Source organism: Pinus tabuliformis, chromosome 8, assembly GCF_031772625.1.
Source record: "Pinus tabuliformis cultivar Carrire ecotype Pingquan chromosome 8, CPIR1, whole genome shotgun sequence".
NCBI classification, from domain to species: domain Eukaryota; kingdom Viridiplantae; phylum Streptophyta; class Pinopsida; order Pinales; family Pinaceae; genus Pinus; species Pinus tabuliformis.
Window position 1 is genome coordinate 1,166,708,392 of NC_142294.1, and position 26,191 is coordinate 1,166,734,582.

Here is a 26,191-nt window from a genome sequence, read left to right on the forward strand (position 1 = left end):
GTAGGTACCAACTCATAGTGATGGGAGATTTTGTAGCAGTCTACTGTAATTCCTTGAAAATTGAACTGATATCCAAGTGGGATGGTCTCTAGAGGTGGAAAACTTTGCATGTGTAATGTCCCCACTTAGCAATTTTGCTAAGTAAATACATTTTTGTACAATTTTGGCTTTTTGACTTAGGAAAAATGGGTAGGAGGACCCCACTTGAATTTTGAAGGAAAAGACTTCCCAAACATTAGAGAAAATGGTAAATTAAGAATGTAGTGGGATGCGGGAGCCACACCAAAAGGGAATTCATACCCTTGGGAGGAATTCGACTTGGGAAGGAGAGAGAAGAGGGAATTCGACTTGGGGGACCCACATGGAGGAGAAAGGAGGCAGCAAAGTTAAATTGAGGAGAGGAGCTTCATTTTGGGACTTTTTGCTAATCTGAGAATTGAACCCCTGGTACGCTTGAGCTGTTGAGCCAAGTCTACACCATGCTGATCAGCACAAGAGGTTTCCAAGCAGAAATCTCAACTCCTTCAATGGACTTTGAGTGCCACTCTAGGGGAGATTATCATCACATTTTGGAGTTGTTCCGGGAGCAATTACAGGTATATTCAGTCACTACTTGGAGCAGGCTGGGTGCAAGAAAGGAACACACACTCCCTGGGAGAAACAGATTTAGAGCAAACTATTCTAAGCTTTGATGGGCCAATTCCCTCGAGGATTTGCTAGGGATTTCTGGTGATATCCAGGGCTGGTTGGGAGGCTATACTCCAGGCTGAATTTTGCTATTTCTGGGCATGCGCAGAGGCAAATTGGCAGGGCCTACCCAATCATTAAGGCATTGAACACGTGTGGAAGAGGAGACTGGGAATTTGGAGTTGGGACTTGCAGGGAATCTGGAGGTGAACTTGGTGGAGCGAGCACTTAGTATTTTGGCATCATTTGCAGCTGGTTTCCTGGTGGTGCATATTTGTTGGTGGTGAGCCAAGTACGCCCTATTTTGTGGGAATTTCGGAGCAGTGGAGTTAGGCTGAAATCTTTATGGGTTTTTGTGGGTCTATTGAGGAGAGCCTACAGCCAATTTTGCATAATTTTCTGAGCACTTTAGAAGGGTCAAACACCAATTCTACTTCAGCCAGAAGCAGCGGAATTTTTGGGCCAGCGCAGGGGTTGAAGGACAAGCAGTCTTTGGCACTTGGGCAGAGCTCTCTCTCACCTAGGACATGTCTAGCTTGCTTTAGCAAGCCCAAGAACACTTGAACCAACTTATTGTACTCACTTCATGATGATCAATAATATGGCTCAGATTATTTGGTGAAAATTGTTGGTGTACTAATATTGTTGCTTATGTTTTGATTTTTTGGTTGCATGTTGTGAGTTTCATGTCTACTACCACTTAATATTTCTGTTAGGAGTATTACAATTGTATCAGAGAACCGGTTTTCGCTCAGCTATGGGAGAAATATACTATGACCCCAGAAGACAAGCAAAACATTACCTACAGGAGGCATAGGTATAGAAGTAGAGAAAGGGAGTTGGAGATCACGCCTGATTCTGAGGCCCCGGAGCAGGAAATAGAGAAGGCAAGCATGGTGGAACTAGTTAGCAAAGAAGAGGCAGCCTTCAATAGCCTCTTGAAGGCTTTGAATGATTTGGCCAAGGGACAGAAAGAAATGTTGGAGGAGATTAAGCAGCAGAACCGGGACAAGAGCGTCCATCGGGAGTTCATAGTAGGGGAAAGTTTGGGTGCATCCCATCAATTTGACCATCATTCTCCCTTGACCCACCCTCACGCCTTCAGTGGGCCAACTAGATCCACCATACCCACATTTTTGCCACAAGGAGCTGGAGAGCAGACAGGACAAGATGAGATGCCCATGGGGGGGTATTTTCGTGAGTGGCAATCAATGGGGGAGGAGTTTCGAGTTGCATTGAGCTTCAAATATTACTGCCAACTCAAGCAAAATGAAAAGGGCAAAGGTTTAGGAGGTTCAGGCACACAAAGCTTGAAGTTGCAGCGTACCATTAAGAGGTTGTATCTCCCTACGTTTGATAGGTCATCCAAGTGTGCAACCAAGGCATGGGTGGATAAATTAGACACTTATTTTCAACTTAGTCAGATGACGAAGGTGGAAGCCATTAAAATGGCTACCTTGCACTTGGAGGGGGAGGCACATGATTGGTGGTTCCATGGATTGACTACTCTAGGGCATGCTGGTGTGACCTCTTATGAGGACTTTACATGGAGGGTTGTGAAGCGATTTGACAGGAGGGATCCTAAGGCCCATTTCAGAGAGTTGACCTAGCTCAAGTAGACTAGCAGCCCAGAGCATTACATAGCAAAGCTCTTGAGGTTGTCCATGATGGTGTGAGACCTGTCTGAGGTCAAGAGGGTTTGTACATTTGTGGAGGGCTTGGTCGAGCCTTTGCACATTCTAGTGAGGTCAAGCAGGCCCACTACTCTTCAAGAAGCAACACACACAGGAATTGCAGGATGCCCTTCCCAGGACAAGAGCACCAGTGCCACCTCGAGCCCCTTTTCCACAAAGAGGCCGAGTCACTAGACCCCGACCACAAAGAGATGTTCAGGGGCGCGGGCATTTGGACGATGAGACTAGGAGAGATCTCCATAGGAGGAATGTTAAAATTGGCAACTATGGCCAAATTCCATGTGGGTCTTCTTATTTATGGAAGGTGATATTTTTCTTGGATTCCTCTCATCGAGAGGTGTAGGATTGATCTAGAAGATCATTCGATTCCGACATGTATTCATGGAGATATGAATTTATTTGTGTTATGGGACAATTCGTCAAGGTCGACTAGCAACCAAATTTCCCCCACTTATCCTCAACGCTTTACTATAAATAGAAGAGGTTTGCAGATCATTTGAGACACACACTCACACCTCTTGTGATCTCTTCCTCTCCACTTGTTTGGGTTTTAGTGGAAGGAAGAGTCCCTAAGAGAATACACTGCCTTAAGAGGAGATGCCCTAGATGTTGTCATGGGAAAGAAGGCTCTACGCAGCCCTAAAGAAGATGCCCTAGCTCCTAACGTAGGCATGGAGATGAAGGCCTAACACAGTTATGAAGATAGGCTTCTAACGTTGCCCTAATAAAGGCCTAATGTTGCTTAATGAAGAAGCCTCCTAACGCAGTCATGGAGGAGGCTTCTATAAGTACAACAAGGGTTCTAACGTTGTCATGCCCTAAACGCAGAGACCCTAAGGTGTTGTTCAAATGTGACCTAATCTCTGTCCTAGAGGAATCATGGCTGCAGATCAATCGTGAGTGTGTGTCTCAAATGACTTGCAAACCTCTTCTATTTATAATAAAAAGTTGAGGATAAGTGGGGGCAATTTGGTTGCGGGCCGACCTTGACGAATTGTCCCATAACACAAATAAATTCATATCTCCATGAATACATGTCAGAATCGATGATCTTTAGATCAATCCTACACCTCTCAATGAGAGGAATCCAAGAAAAATATCAACTGCCATAAATAAGAAGACCCACATGGAGTTTGGCCCTGGTTTCCAATTTTAGCATTCCTCCTACGAAGATCTCTCCTAGTCTGAAAATTGAACTAAATTGCTCTTAAGCATAGAACATACCATAACTTAGCAAACTACGAGAGATCTTCGTAGGAGGAATGCTAAAATTGGAAACTAGGGCCAAACTCCATGTGGGTCACCTCATTTATGGCAACTGTTATTTTTTCTTGGATTCCTCTCATCGAGAGGTGTAGGATTGATCAAACGATCATCCGATTCCGACATGTATTCATGGAGATATGAATTTATTTGTATTTCTTGCGAATTTGTCAAGGTCGGCTAGCAAGTAAAATAGTGTTTCACACCCCCAGCTAAACTTCAACGTGGCATATAAGTAGAGGAGACCTTGAGGCATTAGCACACTCATCTCACCATCTCATTCCTCTCTCTCCTAGTCTCTTGGGTATGCGTAGGAGGAGGAAGACACTAACACATGCGAGAAGGAAGGACGCAGATCAGTTTTAGGACAGCGTTGACCTAGGGCTGACTATGGAGCAACAAGGCTATATTATGCATGCATTTGACCAGCGAACAGGAAGTTGGTTGCGTTCTTGAGTTGGGCAGCCTCTCCTAGGCTAGCCGCATTGTTGGGCAGCCAAACGCTGGCCTGTTTGACCTCAGTTTTGACTAGCATTGACTGGTTAGGGCTGACTACAATATTGTTGTAGCATTGACCACTCTTTGACCTCCTTGCGTTGGCTTTTTTGGGCTGCTATCTATTGTTGTTGGAGGTCGAGTTCTCCTAGGTTGATTTAAGGTCTTTTGGAGCTGTTTGACCATCCTTGACCTTGCTGATCTAAGATTGTATTGTTGCTGTTGTAAATCACAGATTTGTGATATTGTACTATCTCTCTCTCTCTCTACTGAATTATTGAAGAATATAGAAGAATTGATCAAAGGGTTTCCCCGCATTGGAGTTTGTCCCTGGCTGGTGCCACATCTTGTGTCTCTTGTCTTGGCTTGTCTTCTATTGTTTTCATTTATGTTTTATCTGCATTTTACTATCATGTTGATGTGATTACAATACCGGAAATTGATATTGGGCTAATAAGAAGAATTGAAGTAAATTGCTCTTAAGCATAGAACATACCATAATTTAACATGGTATGAGAGGTGAGGTGAAGACAAAGCCCAAGCAAGAGCAAGAGCAATCACCGAAGACAGTTGGAAAATCAAAAAGGCTTCATAGGTTCCTTGTCACACTTCCCGGTCGAAGACAAGCTCCGTGAGAAGTTCGACTATCATTGATGGAAGATGTCTCTTGATCTGACATTGGAAGAGCAAGAAGTGTTGGACTATGTGAGGGGCAGAAGTACGGAGCCTCCATCAAATGCACCGGCTGCTACAAGGAACAAGTACACTAAGAGTGAAGTCAAAGCGAAGAAGATCATCCGAGAGTCAATTGACAAGCATTTGGTGGCCTACATTTCCAAATTGAACACCTCCAAGGAGATCTACAATACACTGGTAAGCTTGTTTAAAGTTAGTGATGCAAATCAAGTTTTGTTCCTCAAAAATAAGTTGAAGGATATTAAGAAGGGCAAGGACGAAGATATTCAATCCTACTTCTTAAGGATCACTGAGATCAAGAATGATCTCCTATCGATTGCAGAAGTCATTTCTGACAGGAAACTAACTATCACTACCCTTGGAGGGCTTCCATCTGAATGGTATGTATTTAGAACCAGTCTTCTCAACAATGATCGAATTTTGGGATTTGAAGAATTGATGGCGAGATGCATTCAGGAAGAGACAAGGATGGTGGGGCAAGAAATGCCTTCAAGCAAAGGCAACCCCATTGCTTTCTCCTCTCATGCTAAAAGGAGAAATAATTTTGGGTCTAAAGGTCACTTCAAAGGAAAGACCGGATCGAAGGGTGGAAGGAAGAGAAGATGCTTCGCTTGCAATAAATTTGGCCACTATGCGAGGGAGTGTCCAAATAGAAAGGACAAATCACATGATCACGATCAAAATCACTCCAAGGGCAACTCCAACCACAATCAAAGGAATGGTAGGTTCAATGGCAAAGGAAAGAGGAATGCGGGAAATCAAGGAAGTGGTCAACCCTACAAGAAAGCAAGGAACTCCAAGTATGAATCAAATGTTGTTAACAATAAGCAAGATGAATATTATCTGATATCGGCCCTTTCCACTACCTCTCCTCCGGATTCGTTGGGAAATTGGCTTATTGATAGTGGTGCATCAAGGCATTTCACTGGTTACAAGGAAGCTCTCTCTAATCTGATAGAGAAGGAGACAAACTTGGAGATTATTCTTGGAGACAATTCCACCTATCCCGTAAAGGGTGTAGGGAATGTTACTCTTCAATTAAATCAGGGTAACACAATTCATTTGCAAAAATTCCTATATGTACCTAATCTCAAGAAGAACCTGGTGTCCATTTCGGCAATGGAAGAGAAAGGTTACAAGGTGGCATTCATCGATGGCAAGGTATGTGTGTGGAAAAAGAATTTTAAAGATGCTTTCACTCTTGGGTTTCAGGTTGATTCTTTATATCAAGTTGGAGGAAGTCCGTTGGGAGTCATGTCCTGCGACACATCTCTTCAGTTTGAACTATGGCACCGGAGGTTTGCCCACCTTCATTATAAGGCTCTACCTGATGTGAAACAAATGGTGACAGGGATGAACGAGTTCAAAGTAGAGCATGAAGGTGTATGTCCGAGGTGTGCCGAAGGGAAGCTCAAAAGGGGACCATTCCCCTCAAGCCATAGCAAGACCTCTGACATTTTGCAATTGGTTCACTCTGACATATCTGGTATGATGCTTGAACTCTTTGGGAGGATATCTATATTATCTCACTTTTACAAATGATTATTCTCGCAAAACTTGGATATACTTCTTGAAAAAGAAGGATGAAGTGTTCTCCTGGTTCCGTCACTTCAAAGCCTTGATCGAGCATCAACCGATAAGAAGATCCAGATTTTAAGGACTGATAATGGGACCGAGTATGAATCCAATGAGTTTCATGACTTTTGCAAAGAAGTTGGCATTAAGAGAGAGACCACAACACCATACATTCCTGAGAAGAATGGTGCAGTGGAAAGGAAGAACCGTACAATTTTGGAAGTTGTTCGTTCCATGCTCCATGATCAAAGGCTTCCAAAGTTTCTATGGGTCGAAGCTACAAATACCGCCGTATATGTTCAAAGTCGATGCCCTCATCAAGCATTAGATTCCAAGACTCCCGAAGAAATGTTCACTGGTAAGAAACCTGAACTCTCTCATTTTAGAAATTTTGTAAGTCTCATATATTTTCATGTGCCGAAAGAGAAAAGAAGCAAATTGGGTGCATCTACTAAGAAAGGAATCTTTGTAGGCTATACCGAAACTTCTAAGGGCTATAGAACCTATGTGGTTGGTCAAAGGGAAGTCGAGATAAGTCATGATGTCACCTTTAACGAAGATATGGCTCTTAGCAAGGTTGACAATCTTCCTATTCGAAGGAAAGATAAAGAAGCTGACACCAGGAAGCCGGCTGAGAAGGAAGATGAGACGATGCCAGATGTGGAAGAACCTATGGATCCTATTGATCCCCCTCCGCAAGAGCCTTCCTCTTCTAGGAAGAGGCCTTCATGGCTCAGGGGGACACTTGATGATGCCGAGGGACATATTGCACCTAGAGGAACTTTTCGTGAATGTAAGAAGCCAACCAGGTATCAGGGACACTTGACCATTATGAGCACCATCATTCAAAATGAGCCTTCATCGTTTGAAGTAGCCGTGAAGCATCAAGTATGGAAGGATGCTATGAATGAGGAATATGAGTCCATCATGAAGAATGATGTCTGGGATGTGGTCCCCAGACACCATGACAAAACCGTTGTCACCTTGAAGTGGCTTTACAAAATCAAGCATGGAGTTCATGGGAGTGCTGAAAAGTATAAGGCTCGCTTTGTTCCTCGAGGCTTCTCTCAAAAGGAAGGTGTAGATTATGATGAAATATTTGCACCTGCTGCCCGATACACCACCATCCGCTCGATCATAGCCCTTGCCGCTTCGCATGGATGAAACCTACATCAGATGGATGTCAAAACCGTGTTCTTGCATGGTTCAATTAAAGAGGAAGTTTGTGGAACAACCCGAGGGGTTTGGGATTCATAATCGGGAATCTCATGTATGTAGGTTGAAGAAAGCCCTATATGGGCTGAAGCAAGCACCCCGACCTTGGTATGAGAGGATCGATAGCTACTTGATGAAGTTCGGATTCACTAGAAGTGAAGCCAATCCAAACCTTTACCTTAAGGTTGAAGATGACAAGCCTCTCATACTGGTGTTGTATGTTGATGACCTCTTTCTGACAAGTGTAGACCCTCTCATTCACAAATGTAAGAGGGAGTTGGCTTCTGAATTTGAGATGAAGGACCTAGGACTGATGCACTATTTCCTAGGGCTGGAGGTCTAGCAAAAGCCAGGAGAAATTTTCCTATCTCAAGGAAAATATGTGGTGAAGATATTGGAGAGATTTGGTATGGTGGACTGCAAGCCCGTGACTACCTCGATGGAGCTTAACTTCAAGAAGTTATGCGGTAGTGTTGTCGGACCTGCTTTGGGAAATGCTACTGAGTATCGTCAACTCATAGGAGCATTGATGTTCTTGGTGAACTCCCGTCCGGATATATGTTTTGCAGTCAACACTTTGAGCCAGTGTATGGTCGACCCTCATCACTCACATTGGATTGGTGCCAAGAATCTTCTAAGATATCTTTGAGGCACAATCACTCATAGGTTGAGATACATTGTCGGAGATGTGAGGCTACATGGATACTCCGATGTTGATTGGGCAGGCAGTGTGGTGGACCGAAAGAGCACTTCCGGGTGTTGTTTCTCTTTGGGTTCTGCTTCAATATCCTGGATGAGCAAGAAGCAAAAGTCGGTGGCTTTGAGCACCGCTGAGGCAGAGTACATTGTTGCGAGTATGGCCTCCTGTGAGGCTGTCTAGTTGAGGAATCTCTTCAATAAGTTGTTTGGACATACGCTGGATACTACGCGATCCTCTGCGACAACCAATATGGGATTCGTTTATCAGAGAATCCCATATTTCATGATCGCTCCAAGCACATCGATATCAAGTACCACTTTATCCGGGATATGGTACAATGAGGAGCAATAAGGCTCCATCATATTAGGACTAATGAGCAGGTCGCCGACATTTTGACGAAACCCTTAGGAAATATCAAATTCCTGACTTTCCGAGAACGACTAGGAGTCGTTGAGAGACCCTCTTATGAGGGTCCTATATGATGCATACATTGAGCTCTGGGAACTCCAAGGGGCTTGGGGTACTTCTTGGAGCGACGAGCGACCATAGGGTGACTCACCCTCCCCTAGAGGTGTGCTATGTACAAGGTGAATGATTCAGCCTTCCCCAGTGATACCCCGTGGCGATATGTAGGTAGGATGAGTGGTTCATCCTTCTCCTGCCGAGACATCCTACCCATGCAGTCTGGGACTCATTGGAAGTACCTCTCATCTGGCCAATGAGTAGGGAAATGAAGATAGGGACCATAGTAGTACCAATGGATGCATCGTGTATCTACCATACTCCCTATGCTAGGATGGCATTGATTTGGGATCAATTGGAAATGACTTCGAGTCAGTAAGAGTGATATAACTCACTCTCTTTTGGAACTGACTTCAGATTATTAAGAGTGGTATGACACACTCTCTTCATTGGGACTAACTTCGGGTTAGTAAGAGTGCTATTGGACACTCTTTTATCTGGGACTGACTTCGGGTCACTAGAGGATGGTATGGCACATTCTCGATCATTTCTTCTTCTTCATAGTTCAGCAGAGCAAAGTAGAGCCAAGCAGTGCAGGGCAGTGCGTTTGATGGCAGAGATAGTACCGACAGACAAATGGATTAGCAAATGGAGTTCTCCCTAGTTGAGAGGGAGTGTTAAAATTGGCAACTAGGGCCAAACTCCATGTGGGTCACCTCATTTATGGCATTTGATATTTTTCTTGGATTCCTCTCATCAAGAGGTGTAGGATTGATCTAACGATCATCCGATCCCGACATGTATTCATGGAGATATGAATTTATTTGTATTTCTTGAGAATTTGTCAAGGTCGGCCAGCAAGTAAAACAGTGTTTCACACCCCAAGCTAAACCTCAATGTGGCATATAAGTAGAGGAGTCCTCGAGGCATTAGCACACTCATCTCACCATCTCATTCCTCACTCTCCTAGTCTCTTGGGTATGCATAGGAGGAGGAATACACTCACACGTGGGAGAAGGAAGGACGTAGGTCAGTTTTAGGACAGCATTGACTTAGGGTTGACTGTGGAGCAGCAGGGCTATAGTATTCATAAGTTTGACCAGCGAAGAGGAAGTTGACTGCGTTCTTGAGTTGGGCAACATCTCCTAGGCTAGCCGCATTGCTGGGCAGCCAAATGTTGGCCTTTTTGACCTCGGTTTTGACTAGCGTTGATTGGTTAGGGCTGATTGCAGTATTGCTATAGCATTGACTATTGTTTGACGTCTTTGCGTTGACTGTTTTGGGCTGCTATCTATTGTTGTTGAAGGCCGAGTTCTCCTAGGTTGATTTAAGGTCTTTTGGAGCTATTTGACCAACCTTGACCTTACTGATCTAAGATTGTATTGCTGCTGTTGTAAATCACAGATTTGTGATATTGTACCATCTCTCTCTCTCTGCTGAATTATTGAAGAATATAGAAGAATTGATCAAAGGGTTTCCCCGCATTGGGGTTTGTCCCTCGCTGGTGCCACATCTTGTGTCTCTTGTCTTGGCTTGTCTTTTGTTGTTTTCATTTATGTTCTATCTGCATTTTACTATCATGTTGATGTGATTGCAATACTGGAAATTGATATTGGGCTAATAAGAAGAATTGAAGTAAATTGCTCTTAAGCATAGAACATACCATAATTTAACAGACTAGGAGAGATCTTCGTAGGAGAAACGCTAAAATTGGCAACTAGGGCCAAACTCCATGTGGGTCTTCTTATTTATGGCAGGTGATATTTTTCTTGGATTCCTCTCGTCACAAGGTGTAGGATTGATCTAAAGATCATCCGATTCCGACATGTATTCATGGAGATATGAATTTATTTGTGTTATGGGACAATTCGTCAAGGTCGACCAGCAACCAAATTGCCCCCACTTATCCTCAACGTTTTACTATAAATAGAAGAGGTTTGCAAGTCATTTGAGACACATACTCACACCTCTTGTGATCTCATCCTCTCCACTTGTTTGGATTTTAGTGGAAGGAAGAGTCCCTATGAGAATACACTGCCCTAAGAGGAGATGCCCTAGATGCTGTCATGGGAAAGAAGGCTCTACGCAACCCTAAAGAATATGCCCTAGCTCCTAATGCTGGCATGGAGATGAAGGCCTAACACAGTTATGAAGATAGGTTTCTAACGCTGCCCTAAGAAAGCCCTAACGCTGCTTAATGAAGAAACCTCCTAACGCAATCATGGAGGAGGCTTCTATAAGTACAACAAGGGTTCTAACGTTGTCATGCCCTAAAGGCAAAGACCCTAAGATGTTGTTCAAAAGTGACCTAATCTCTGTCGTAGAGGAATCATGGCTACAGATCAATAAAGGCCTAACATTGCCATGGTGAGGATCGTATGGAGATGACCTTAACGCAGTCAACAAAAAGGCCTAATGCAGTCATGAATGAAGGCTCTTTGCTGTCATGGAGGATAGCCCTAACGCAGAGTAAGGAGGGTCATACGCTGGAAATAAGAAGTCTCTTCCGCAATCAAATAAGGGTTCTATGCAGCAAGAGGAGGATCCCTGCCACGTTGTCCTAAAGGAGACCTTTATACACAGTAAGAAGAAGCCTTTATACAAATAGAATAATTTAATAAATCCTAATATCTGTCAGCAATGCATCTCATACATCTATATATTAAATTGAAAAATAAGACCAATCTTTCAATAATCTTTCACATCCTGAAGATGAACCACCGTTGCTAGTTCAAAATGTCGATCAACAAGAAACTTAATGCGATGAATCTGGAAGATAATCTACACAAGGAGAAGCCTATATACGTTGCCAATGGATGCTCCAAAAGGAGCCCTATTTGTAGTCTCTCACATAGTTAGACGCAGTCCTAATGTGAGGATATCTCTTAGATGTAGTCCTAATGTGAGGATATCTCTTAGCCGCAGTCAAGGATGTATATACTCAGCTAGGACAAGCCTTCTATATGCTACACATACACTGCCCTAAGTCACAGTAAGGAGGCCTAGAAGAGGCCCTAATCTCAAGCTTGAAGAAGCCCTCATTCGTTGTCTCAAATATTGCTATCATTGCAAAGGAAGCCTAGCAACATCAGTGGTAAAGACTATTGTTCTAAAGCATGGGTTAGGTACGTTATTCTTGGAGTCAATGCCACCTATCCCGGAAAGGGTGTAGGGAATGTTACCTCTCAATTGAATGAAGGTAACACGATTCATTTACAAGAAGTTCTTTATGTACCTAATCTCAAGAAGAACCTGGTGTCCATTTCAGCAATGGAAGACAAAGGTTTCAAGGTGGCATTCATCAATGGAAAGGTATGTATTTGAAAAAGGAGTTTTTAAAGATGCTTTTACTCTTGAAGTTCAGGGTTGGCAATTTGTATCAAGTTGTAGGAAGTCCAATGGGGACCATGTCAGTTGACACATCTCTTCTATAGCACCGGAGGTCTGCTCATTATGGGGCCCTACCCGATGTGAGTCAGATGGTGACAGGAATGCCTGAACTCAAGAAGAGCATGGAGGTACATGTCCGAGATGTACCGAAGGAAAACTTACAAGGGGACCATTCCCCTCATGTAGCAAGTCCACAGATTTGGAACAACCCAAGGGGTTTGAGATTCATGATCAGGAATCTCATGTATGCAGGTTGAAGAAAGCTCTCTATGATTTAGAGCAAACACCCGGGCTTGATATGAGAGGATTGATAGCTAGCTGATGAAGCTGAGATTCACTAGGAGTGAAGTCGATCCAAACCAGTGCTTGAAGGTTGTGGATGACAAACCTCTCATACTGGCACCTTATGAGGACGACCTCTTTCTGACAAGTGTAGACCCTCTCATTTGCAAAAGTAAGAGGGAGTTGGATTCCGAATTTGGAATGGTAAACTGCAAGCTGGTGACCAACTCGATGAAGCCTAACTTTAAGAAGTTATGCAATAGTGATGCCAAACCTGATTTGGGAAATGCCTCTGAGTTTCATAAGCTCATAGAATTGATGTTCTTGGTTAACTCTCGTCTGGATATATGCTTTGCAGTTAGCATGTTGAGCTCATATATGGTTGAACCTCACTAGATTGGTGCCAAGAATCATTTGAGATATCTTCGGGGCACAATCTCTCATGGATTGAGATACACTGCCGGAAATGTGAAGCTACATGATTATTCTGATGTTGATTAGGCAAGCAGTGTGGAGGATTGCAAGAGCACTTACGGGTGTTGGTTCTCTTTCGGTTCTTCTTTGATATCCTGCATGAGCAAGAAGCAGAAGTCGGTTGTTTTGGGCACTGATGAGGCTGGATACATAGCTGTGAGTATGGCCTCCTGTGAAGCTATCTGGTTGTGGAAGCTCTTCTGTGAGCTGTTTGGACACATGCTGGATACCATCGTGATCTTCTGTGACAACCAGGAGGGGATTCGATTGTTGAGGAAACCCATGTTCTATGATCGCTCCAAGCATACAGACACCAGGTACCACTTTATCTGGTATATGGTACTAGAGGAAGCAAGAAGGCTCCATCACTCGGGGACTGATGTGCAGGTTGCTGATATTCAGATGAAGCCCCTGGGAAAGGTCAAATACTTGACTTTTCGAGAACAACTAGGAGTCGTGGAGAGACTCTCTCCTGAAGGTCCTGTATGATATGGACATTGAGCTCTGGGAGCTCTGGGGGGGGGGCTTCGGGTACTTCTTGGAGCGAAGAGAAACCATAGGGCAAGTGGTTCAGCCTTCCCCTAGTGGTTTGCCATGTAGGCAAGATGAATGGTTCATCCTTCTCCTCCCAAGACACAATCATAGGGTGAGTGGTTCAGCCTTCCCCTAATGATTTTTTGTGTACAGGGTGAATGGTTCAACCTTCCCTTGGGATAACCCGTGGAGACATGTAGGCAGGATGAGTGGTTCATCCTTCTCCTGCTGAGACATCCTACCCATGCAGTCTAGGACTCATGGGAAGTACCTCTCATCTAGCCGATGAGTAGGGAAATGAGGATAGGGACCATAGTAGTACAGATGGACGCGTCGTGTAACTACCGTACTCCCTATGCTAGGATGATATTGATTTGGAATCAATTGGAAACAACTTCGGGTCAGTAAGAGTGATATGAGACAGTCTCTATTTGGCACTGATTTCGATCAGTAAGAGTGGTATCAGACACTCTATTTGGAACTGATTTCGGATTAGTAAGAGTGGTATGAGACACTCGTTTTTATATGGGACTGTCTTCGAGTCAGTAGAGGATGGTATGAAACATTCTCGATCACTTCTTCTTCTTCATAGTTCAGCAGAGCTGTGCAGGGCACTGATGGTTGAGATAGTACAGTCTAGCAGATGGAGTTCTCCCTAGTTGAGAGGGAGTGTTAAAATTGGCAACTAGGGCCAAACTCCATGTGGGTCTTCTTAATTATGGCATGTGATATTTTTCTTGGATTACTCTCGTCGAGAGGTGTAGGATTCATTTAAAGATCATCTGATTCCAACATGTAGTCATGGAGATATGAATTTATTTGTGTTATGGAACAATTCGTCAAGGTTGGCCAACAACCAAATTTCCCTCACTTATCCTCAACGTTTTACTATAAATAGAAGAGGTTTGCAAGTCATTTGAGACACATACTCACACCTCTTGTGATCTCTTCCTCTCCACTTGTTTGGGTTTTAGTGGAAGGAAGAGTCCCTCAGAGAATACGCTGCCCTAAGAGGAGATGCCCTAAATGTTGTCATGAGAAAGAAGGCTCTACACAGCCCTAAAGAAGACGTTCTAGCTCCTAACACTGGCATGGAGATGAAGGCCTAACACAGTTATGAAGATAGGCTTTTAACGATGCCCTAATAAAGCCCTAACGTTGCTTAATGAAGAAGCCTCCTAACACAGTCATGGAGGAGGCTTCTATAAGTACAGCAAGGGTTCTAACGTTGTCATGCCCTAAACGCAGAGACCCTAAGACGTTGATGCGCAGATGGTGGAGCGAAGAGGCATATAGATAGAGGGATCTGAGGGTTTCTCAGTGCTAGTGTCGGGGGACCATTGTTAATTTCATATTACAATGGTATGTTCTATGCTTAGCACAATTTACTTCAATGTTCTTTAGCAGCCCAATAACAATTTTCAGTAGCAATCACATCAACCATTAATCACATTGACAGTAAATGCAAATAGAACAAAAAAAAATGTGCAAAAGACAAGCCAAGACAAGACGACACCGGATTTGGCAGATGCCAGGGAAAAACCCCAATGTGGGGAAAACCCTTTGATCAAATCTTATTATTATTCAATAGTTCAGCAAAGAGAGAGAGTACAAAATTCAAATAGACTAGCCCAATACAAAGTCAAATCATCCCTGTCAAATTCTACAGTCAAACTTCAGCCCTAACCATAAAGTCAACACTGGTCAAATCAAGAGCAAGTCACCTTCTTTGAAGCTCGGACAAAGGCAGATTAATTTAGCCTCCATCAAGGGTCAAAGTCAACCCAAAACAGTTGGTCAAATTTGGTCAAACAACAATCAGCCTTGCGCTCAAACATCCCTGTGATCAACGCTGGTCAAATAATCCCAAAGACCTCGATTTTTGTGTCAATCAATGCGGCCTCAAGAGAGCAAAATTCTGCCTCCAAAAACACAATCAAATTTGGTCACATTAGCAAGGATCAACCCTAGTCAACGTTGTGAAATTTTCGGTTCTATTTTGACACTCTATTTGCAACTGATTTCGGATCAGTAAGAGTGGTATCAGACACTCTTTTTTATATGGGATTGTCTTCGAGTCAATAGAGCATGGTATGAAACATTCTCGATCACTTCTTCTTCTTCATAGTTCAGCAAAGCAGTGCAAGGCACTGATGGTTGAGATAGTACAGTCTGGCAGATGGATTAGCAGATGGAGTTCTCCCTAGTTGAGAGGGAGTGTTAAAATTGGCAACTAGGGCCAAATTCCGTGTGGGTCTTCTTATTTATGGCATGTGATATTCTTCTTGGATTCCTCTCGTCGAGAGGTGTAGGATTGATTTAAAGATCATCCAATTCCGACATGTCATGGAGATATGAATTTATTTGTGTTATGGAACAATTCGTCAAGGTTGGCCAACAACAAAATTTCCCTCACTTATCCTCAACGTTTTACTATAAATAGAAGAGGTTTGCAAGTCATTTGAGACACACACTCACACCTCTTGTGATCTCTTCCTCTCCACTTGTTTGGGTTTTAGTGGAAGGAAGAGTCCCTCAGAGAATACACTGCCCTAAGAGGAGATGCCCTAAATATTGTCATGGGAAAGAAGGCTCTACGCAGCCCTAAAGAAGATGTCCTAGCTCCTAACGCTGGCATGGAGATGAAGGCCTAACACAATTATGAAGATAGGCTTTTAACGATGCCCTAATAAAGCCCTAATGTTGCTTAATGAAGAAGCCTCCTAACACAGTCATGGAGGAGGCTTCTATAAGTACAGCAAGGGTTCTAACGTTGTCATGCCCTAAACGTAGAGACCCTAAGATGTTAAAAAGTGACCTAATCTCTGTCCTAGAGGAATCATGGCTACAAATCAATAAAGGCCTAACATTGTCATGGTGATGACCGTATGGAGATGACCTTAATGCGGTCAACAAAAAGGCCTAACACAATCATGAACGAAGGCTCTTTGATGTCATGGAGGACAGCCCTAACGCAAAGTAAGGAGGGTCATACGCTGGAAATAAGAAGTCTCTTCTGCTGTCAAATAAGGGTTCTATGCAGCAAGAGGAGGATCCCTGCACACTGTCCTAAGGGAGACCTTTATACACAGTAAGGAGAAGCCTATATACACTGCCAATGGATGCTCCAAAAGGAGCCCTAGCTGTAGTCTCTCACATAGTTAGACGCAATCCTAATGTGAGGATATCACTTAGCCGCAGTCAAGGATGTATATACTCAGCTAGGACATGCCTTCTATATGCTACTCATATGCTGCCCTAAGTCACAGTAAGGAGGCCTAGAAGAGGCCCTAACCTTAGGCTTGAAGAAGCCCTAATTCGTTGTCTTAAATATTGCTATCATAGTAAAGGAAGCCTAGCAGCAACAGTGTTAAAGACTGTTGTTCTAAAGCATGGGTTAGGTACGTTTGGAGCAGTTGTCTCTATATTAGAGGACTGAGGGAAAAGCTGTCTGTTTGGACTTGTTGAAGGAGTCTACAAATATAGCCTAGCTACTCTACTAGGTTGTAATCCATAGCAAGCAACTAAGGTTGGTATGCATTGAGTGTAAATGGTTGCAGCATAGTGGATGCAGTATGTTGGGTGCAACGTAATATAATAAAGTGCAGCATAATATAATGAAGTGCAGCACAGTGATAGGTGCAGCACAGTGATGGGAGCAGCATGGTGATGAGAACAACTCAATGATGGGTGCAGCACAGTGATGGATGCAACACAGTGATGGGTGCACCAAAGTGGTGGGTGCAACACTGTCATGGGTGCAGCATGGTGAAGGAATCACCTTGGAGAATCAGTTGGAGTAGTATGCCTTCACCTGAGTTCAGATCAGCGACCTCATGCGTTATATTCTTAGTGAAGATCTCTGCTCTTATTTTGACAAGTCAAAATGTTGACTTCTGATGTATATGTACTATCTCTCTCTTTGTTGAACTATTGAAGAATATAAGAATTGATCAAGGGTTTCCCTACATTGGGGTTTGTCCCTGGCTGGCGCCACATCTTGTGTCCTCTTGTCTTTGTTGTTTTCTACAATTTATGTTTATGTTCTATCTGCACTTCACTATCATGCTAATGTGATTGCTAATCTGAATGTTGTCATTGGGCCAATATGGAAAAATTCAAGTAAATTGCGGTAAGCATAGAACATACCTAAAATTAACAAGGAAGCTATGCTTCACTTATCAGGATCAATGGGCACTGGAGCATAGGTGCACCAAGGGAAAGGCCCATTACATAGAGGTGTTCTCAGACAACGAGCCAGAGGATTACATTGAGCAAGAGGTTGATATAGGAGGCGATGAGCAGTAGACTATTGGAGGAGATGGAGGGGAAGGAACACAGCTCCCACTGGATGGAAGCCTCTTTAGACCCACTGGAGAGCTCATTGCTTCACTAAGGGGAGTCCCCAAGTACTTAATGCTGAGAATTAGAGGCACAATGTAGTGGAAACGTGTAGCAATTTTGTTGGATAGTGGGTCTACCCACAACTTCATTGATGCGCAGATAGTGGAGCGAAGAGGCATATAGACAGAGGGATCTGAGGGTTTCTCAGTTCTAGTGCTGGGGGACCAGACCATTGTTAATTTCAGATAACAATGGTATGTTCTATGCTTAGCACAATTTACTTCAATGTTCTTTAGCAGCCCAATAACAGTTTTCAGTAGCAATCACATCAACCATTAATCACATTGACAGTAAATGCAGATAGAACATAAAAAAATGTGCAAGACAAGCAAAGACAAGAGGACACCGGATTTGGCAGATGCCATGGAAAAACCCCAATGTGGGGAAAACCCTTTGATGAAATCTTATTATGATTCAATAGTTCAGCAGAGAGAGAGAGTACAAAAGTCAAATAGACTAGCCCAATATAAAGTCAAATCATCCCTGTCAAATTCTACAGTCAAACTTCAACGCTAACCATAAAGTCAACACTGGTTAAATCAACAACAAGTCACCTTCTTTGAAGCTCGGTCAAAGGCAGATTAATTCAGCCTCCATCAAGGGTCAAAGTCAACCCAAAACAGTTGGTCAAATTCGGTCAAACAACAATCAGCCTTGCGCTCAAACATCCATGTGATCAACGCTGGTCAAACAGTCCCAAAGACCTCGATTTATGTGCCAATCAATGTGGCCTCAAGTGAGCAAAATTCTGCCTCCAAAAACACAATCAAATTCGGTCAAATCAGCAAGGATCAACCCTAGTCAATATTGTGAAATTTTCGGTTCTATTTTGACACTCTCTATTTGGAATTGATTTCGGATCAGCAAGAGTGGTATGAGACACTCTTTTTTATATGGGACTATCTTCGAGTCAGTAGAGGATGGTATGAAACATTCTCGATCACTTCTTCTTCTTCATAGTTCAGCAGAGCAGAGCAGAGCAGTGCAGGGCAATGATGATTGAGATAGTACAGTCTGGCAGATGGATTAGCAAATGGAGTTCTCCCTAGTTGAGAGGGAGTGTTAAAATTGGCAACTAGGGCCAAACTCCGTGTGGGTCTTCTTATTTATGGCATGTGATATTTTTCTTGGATTCCTTTCGTCGAGAGGTGTAGGATTGATCTAAAGATCATCCGATTTCGACATGTATTCATGGAGATATGAATTTATTTGTGTTATAGTACAATTTGTCAAGGTTGGCCAACAACCAAATTTCCCTCACTTATCCTCAACGTTTTACTATAAATAGAAGAGGTTTGCAATTCATTTGAGACACACACTCACACCTCTTGTGATCTCTTCCTCTCCACTTGTTTGGGTTTTAATGGAAGGAAGAGTCCCTCAGAGAATACGCTGCCCTAAGAGGAGATGCCCTAAATGTTGTCATGGGAAAGAAGGCTCTACGCAGCCCTAAAGAAGATGTCCTAGCTCCTAACACTGGCATGGAGATGAAGGCCTAACACAGTTATGAAGATAGGCTTTTAACGATGCCCTAATAAAGCCCTAACGCTGCTTAATGAAGAAGCCTCCTAACACAGTCATGGAGGAGGCTTCTATAAGTACAACAAGGGTTCTAACGTTTTCATGCCCTAAACGCAAAGACCCTAAGATGTTCAAAAGTGACCTAAACTCTGTCCTAGAGGAATCATGGCTGCAGATCAATAAAGGCCTAACATTGTCATGGTGATGACCCTATGGAGATGACCTTAACGCAGTCAACAAAAAGGCCTAACACAGTCATGAATGAAGGCTCTTCGATGTCATGGAGGACAGCCCTAACGCAGAGTAAGGAGGGTCATACGCTGGAAATAAGAAGTCTCTTCCGCTGTCAAATAAGGGTTCTATGCAGCAAGAGGAGGATCCCTGCACACTGTCCTAAAGGACACCTTTATACATAGTAAGGAGAAGCCTATATACACTGCCAATGGATGCTCCAAAAGGAGCCCTAGCCGTAGTCTCTCACATAGTTAGACGTAGTCCTAATGTGAGGATATCTCTTAGCCACAGTCAAGGATGTATATATGCAGCTAGGACAGGCCTTCTATATGCTACTCATATGCTGCCCTAAGTCATAATAAGGAGGCCTAGAAGACGCCCTAACCTTACGCTTGAAGAAGCCCTAATTCGTTGTCTTAAATATTGCTATCATTGCAAAGGAAGCCTAGCAGCAGCAGTGTTAAAGACTGTTGTTCTAAAGCATGGGTTAGGTACGTTTGGAGCAGTTGTCTCTATATTAGAGGACTGAGGGAAAAGTTGTTTGTTTGGACTTGTTGAAGGAGTCTGTAAATATAGCCTAGCTACTCTACTAGGTTGTAAGCCATAGCAAGCAGTTAAGGTTGGTAGGCATTGAGTGTAAATGCTTGTAGCATATTCGATGCAGTATGTTGGGTGCAGCATAATATAATGAAGTGCAGCACAGTGATAGGTACATCACAGTGATGGGAGCAGCATGGTGATGAGAACAGCGCAGTGATGGGTGCAGCACAGTGATGGATGCAAGACAGTGATGGGTGCACCACAGTTGTGGGTGCAGCACTCTCACGAGTGCAGCATGGTGATGGAATCACCTTGGAGAATCAGTTGAAGCAGTATGCCTTCACCTGAGTTCAGATCAGCTACCTCATGTGTTATATTCTTAGTGAAGATCTGTGCTCTTATTTTGACAAGTCAAAATGTTGAATTCTGATGTATATGTACTATCTCTCTCTTTGTTGAACTATTGAAGAATATAAGAAGAATTGATCAAGGATTTCCCTACATTGGGGTTTGTCCCTGGCTGGCGCCACATCTTGTGTCCTCTTGTCTTGGCTTGTTTTCTGCAATTTATGCTTATGTTCTATCTGCACTTTACTATCATGTTGATGTGATTGCTAATCCGAATGTTGTCATTGGGCTAATATGGAAAAATTCAAGTAAATTGCGATAAGCATAGAACATACCTAAAATTAACAAGGAAGCTATGCTTCACTTATCAGGATCAATGGGCACTGGAACATAGGTGCACCAAGGGAAAGGCCCATTGCATAGAGGTGTTTTCAGACAACGAGCCAGAGGATGACATTGAGCAAGAGGTTGATATAGGAGGGGATGAGCAGTAGACTATTGGAGGAGATGGAGGGGAAGGAGCACCGCCCCCACTGGATGGAAGCCTCTTTAGACCCACTGGAGGGGTCATCGCTTCACTAAGGGGAGTCCCCAAGTACTTGACGCTGATAATCAGAGGCACGGTGTAGGGGAAACGTGTAGCAATTTTGTTGGATAGTGGGGCTACCCACAACTTCATTAATGCGCAGATGGTGGAGTGAAGAGGCATATAGACAGAGGGATCCGAGGGTTTCTCAGTTCTAGTGTCGGGGGACCGGACCATTGTTAATCTCAGATAGCAATGGTATGTTCTATGCTTAGCACAATTTACTTCAATGTTCTTTAGCAGCCCAATAACAATTTTCAGTAGCAATCACATCAACCATTAATCACATTGACAGTAAATGCAGATAGAACATAAAAAAAATGTGCAAAAGACAAGCCAAGACAAGAGGACACCGGATTTGGCAGATGCCAAGGAAAAACCCCAATGTGGGGAAAACCCTTTGATCAAAGCTTATTATGATTCAATAGTTCAGCAGAGAGAGAGAGTACAAAAGTCAAATAGACTAGCCCAATACAACGTCAAATCATCCCTGTCAAATCCTGCAATCAAACTTCAGCCCTAACCATAAAGTCAACACTAGTCAAATCAACAGCAAGTCACCTTCATTGAAGCTCGGTCAAAGGCAGATTAATTCAGCCTCCATCAAGGGTCAAAGTCAACCCAAAATAGTTGGTCAAATTTAGTAAAACAACAATCAGCCTTGCGCTCAAACATCCCTACGATCAATGCTGGTCAAACAGTCCCAAAGACCTCGATTTTTGTGCCAATCAATGCGGCCTCAAGAAAGCAAAGTTCTGCCTCCAAAAACACAATCAAATTTGGTCAAATCAGCAAGGATCAACCCTAGTCAACATTGTGAAATTTTCGGTTCTATTTTGACACTCTCTATTTGGAACTGATTTCGGATCAGTAATAGTGGTATGAGACACTCTTTTTTATATGGGACTGTCTTCGAGTCAGTAGAGGATGGTATGAAACATTCTCAATCACTTCTTCTTCTTCATAGTTCAGCAGAGCAGTGTAGGGCACTGAAGGTTGAGATAGTACAGTCTGGCAGATGGATTAGCACATGGAGTTCTCCCTAGTTGAGAGGGAGTGTTAAAATTGGCAACTAGGGCCAAACTCCGTGTGGATCTTCTTATTTATGGCATGTGATACTTTTCTTGGATTCCTCTCGTCAAGAGGTGTAGGATTGATCTAAAGATCATCTGATTCCGACATGTATTCATGGAGATATGAATTTATTTGTGTTATGGAACAATTCGTCAAGGTTGGCCAACAACCAAATTTCCCTCACTTATCCTCAACATTTTACTATAAATAGAAGAGGTTTGCAAGTCATTTGAGACGCACCCTCACACCTCTTGTGATCTCTTCCTCTCCACTTGTTTGGGTTTTAGTGGAACGAAGAGTCCCTCAGAGAATACGCTGCCCTAAGAGGAGATGCCCTAAATGTTGTCATGGGAAAGAAGGCTCTACACAGCCCTAAAGAAAATGTCCTAGCTCCTAACACTGGCATGGAGATGAAGGCCTAACACAGTTATGAAGATAGGCTTTTAACGATGCCCTAATAAAGCCCTAATAAAGCCCTAACGCAAAGAGTAACTGGGTCTGGAATGATGTCATTGCTAGACGGTTTTTCTGGGTATAATCAAGTTTGGGTTAAAAAGGAAGATCGACACAAGACCACATTCACAACACCATGGGGCACTTTTGAATACATCAGAATGCCGTTTGGGTTAACAAATGCTGGGGCTACTTTCCAGAGGGCCATGGATTATGCCTTCAAGGGGTTAATTGGGAAAATCATCGAGATTTACCAAGACGATCTTACTGTGTTTTCTAAAGATGGTATCAGCCATATAGATCATCTTAGGAAAGTTTTCGATAGATGCAGAGAATATGGGATCTCTTTGAATCCGGCTAAATCTGTCTTTGGGGTAACTGAAGGGAAACTTCTGGGCCATATCATTTCTAAGGAAGGAGTCAAGGTCGATCCTGAACGTGTTGAAGCAATTCAAAAGATTCCTCTCCCGCACAACCTCAAGTCCCTTCAGTCTTTCCTTGGAAAGATAAATTTTATTAGGAGATTTATCCCGAATTATGCGGAAATAGCTAAGCCCATTCAAAGTCTTCTGAAGAAAGATGTGAAATTTGTCTGGCAAGAAGAGGGCAAAAGGGCCTTCCAGGAAATCAAGTCTGCTATCGCGAAGGCTCCTGTCCTTGTTAGTCCTGATTACTCCAAAGATTTCATGATTTTTTCTTTCGCTTCTGAGGACACCATTGCCGGTGTCTTACTTCAAAAGAATAGAGAGGGTCACGAGCAGCCTATCGCTTTCATGAGTAGAGCACTTCAAAACTCCGAATTGAAGTACAATACCATGGAAAAGCAGGCTTATGCCCTAGTCAAGTCTCTTAAGCATTTTAAAACTTATGTGGGTTATTCTAAGATCATCGCTTTCGTCCCACATTCTGCTGTAAAAGACATATTAACTCAAACTGATTGCTTAGGGACTCGTGCTAGGTGGGTTACTAAGATACAGGAGTATGATTTAGAGATTAGACCCACTAAGCTGATCAAAGGCCAAGGTTTAGCTCAAATGTTAGCTGAAAGTAATGAAAAGACTCTTGGTCTGTTTTGCCTTGACGATCTTTCTTCACCAGAATTAAGAAGGTTAGCTGAGCATGAATGGTATAAGGACATAGTTTACTATTTGACAAATCTTGCGTGTCCTAACCATTTAGTCGCTCATAAGAGAAGGGCTCTTAGACTAAAGGCCACTAAGTATTGCCTTATGAAGGATGGCCTTGGATGGAGAAATCCTGAGGGCATAGTGCTTAGGTGTGTTGACGATATTGAGTCCAAAGGATTAATCTCCGAATTTCATTCAGGATTTTGTGGTGGTCATTATGCCGCTAGAACTACTGCCCACAAAATCCTGAGAGCTGGCTATTATTGGCCTTCGATTTTTTCTGATGTGCACAAGTTTGTTAGATCGTGTCAAGCCTGTCAACTGTTCACTGGGAAACAGAAGCTTGCTGCCCTTCCTCTACAGCCTGTTATTGTAGAGGCACCTTTTCAGCATTGGGGTCTGGACTTCATAGGGAAGTTCCATGAAAATTCTAGCAATGGCTACTCTTGGATTTTGACTGCTACTGATTACTTCACTAAATGGGTAGAAGCCATTCCTGCTAAGAATGCCACTGAAAAGGTGATTATGGATTTCATTGAGAATAACATCATTACTAGATTTGGTGTCCCCGCTAAAATCACTACGGACAATGCCAAGGCTTTTAGTTCCTCAGAGTTTACATCTTTCTGTTTCAAATATGGCATTGTCTTATCTCATTCGTCGAATTACTATCCTCAGGGTAATGGTTTGGCTGAATCAAGTAATAAAAATCTCATAACCATTATCAAGAAAATAGTAGGAGATAACAAGAAGTCTTGGGACAGCAAAATCAAGTATGCTTTGTGGGCAGACAGAATAACTAAGAAGAAGTCTACTGGTAAATCTCCCTTTGAATTGGTTTATGGCTTGGATGTTACCTTACCTGTGCACCTAAAATTGCCAGCCTATCAGCTCCTCCAAAATTTTTCCACTGATAAAGATGTTGTTCAGAATAGGATAGATCAGATTGTGGAATTAGATGAGACACGTCGGACAGCTTTTGAAAATATATGCAAAAATCAATCTAATATTAAGAAAAGCTTTGATAAATGCTCTAGATCTAGATCTTTGCAGGTTGGAGATATGGTTTTACTTTGGGATCGCAAAAATGAAAAACCAGGAAAGCATAAGAAGTTTGACAGCTTGTGGTTGGGACCGTACATCATTAGAGATATAGCTGGACCAAACTCATTCCACTTGAGCAGATTGGATGGTGAACCACTTCATTTACCAGCGAACGGCCAAATGCTCAAGCTGTTCTTCAGAGATGATATCTGATGCCATGGGGCATCTTTTGTATTGTATTTCTATCCCTACTCCTTGTCTTTTCAGCATTTTATTTCTGTTTTTAGGATTAGATTTGCTTTTCATGTTATTAGTTAGTCAATAAATGAAGGGCTTTTATTTTTCCTGTACTTAATGCATATGATGATTTGGGAATGGACGCTACTTATTTTTATTTGGTGTTGTATGGATGCAGATTCTGGATTCTCACATTCCTACCAGTGCAGCAACGTGTCCCCAAGTAGAGCCAGATGTTGACCACTACTGGTCAACTACCCATGCAGTACACCTCCTTCCTGTTGGCAGAGAAGGATAGCTCCTGAGCGACATGTTCGTGCCAGCCTACAGTCATCGACAGCTTGATCATTTTTGTTGTAAACCCAGTCTGCATGTTTGAAATGTAAATAATCTAAGCAGATCAGAGTCATGTATGTAAAGTTGCCTAGGTGGACCTAACTTTCTAATGACGATCTGCGTCCCGGGAGGTTTTTAGTCTCACCGATCCATGGATCGGCAGAGTTTTCCTTCAAACCCAACCCCAAAGCCGGGATGCATTTCGTTATTAGGACTTTAGGAGAATCCTAGCGTGTTACTCTGCTAGATTATAGTAGTGTCGCAGATCTGGGTGGTCTATGAGGGTCTATGTTAAAGTGGATTCATCCCTTTGAGATGTAAATTGTAAAAAAAAATTGTAAAAAATCATGATGAAATGTGTCTTGAGGGTTGAAAATGTTGTAAATCCCCTCATGAGTCCTAGGTCCTAGGTGCTAGGTGATGATTCCAACGGCTGGGTTTGATGATCCGTCTTAAGATAAATTTAAAATTTTTTTTTTTTAATGAATAAAAATAATAAATTCATATATAATAAAAAATTAAAAATTAAAAAAAAAATTTAAAAATTTAAAAATTTAAAAAATTTGAAAAATAAAAAATAATAAAAAATAAAAAGCATAAAGCAAAAACCCTAAGCAATAAAATAATAATATTTTTGTGGATCACCCAAAACTAGCCGTTGGGATCATTTCCTTTATGTAGGGTCTTAGGAGGTCATTTTCAGTTTTATCTGAACTGTGAGTCTGTACTGAAAGCTCTTCTTGTAAACTGGTTTCTGATTAATAAAAAAGACTTTGGGGTTTCAAACTGGCTGGTGTTACTCTCTGGGATTTGCTGTGAG

At 42.7% G+C, this 26,191-nt stretch overlaps 1 protein-coding gene across 3 annotated transcripts in view; it reads right to left on the minus strand.

Annotated features, from left to right (window-relative positions):
* LOC149239504 (casein kinase II subunit alpha-2-like) overlaps positions 1 to 26,191 on the minus strand; it is a 350,158-nt gene that overhangs the window by 178,800 nt on the left and 145,167 nt on the right. The gene's annotated exons all lie outside the window — the stretch shown is intronic.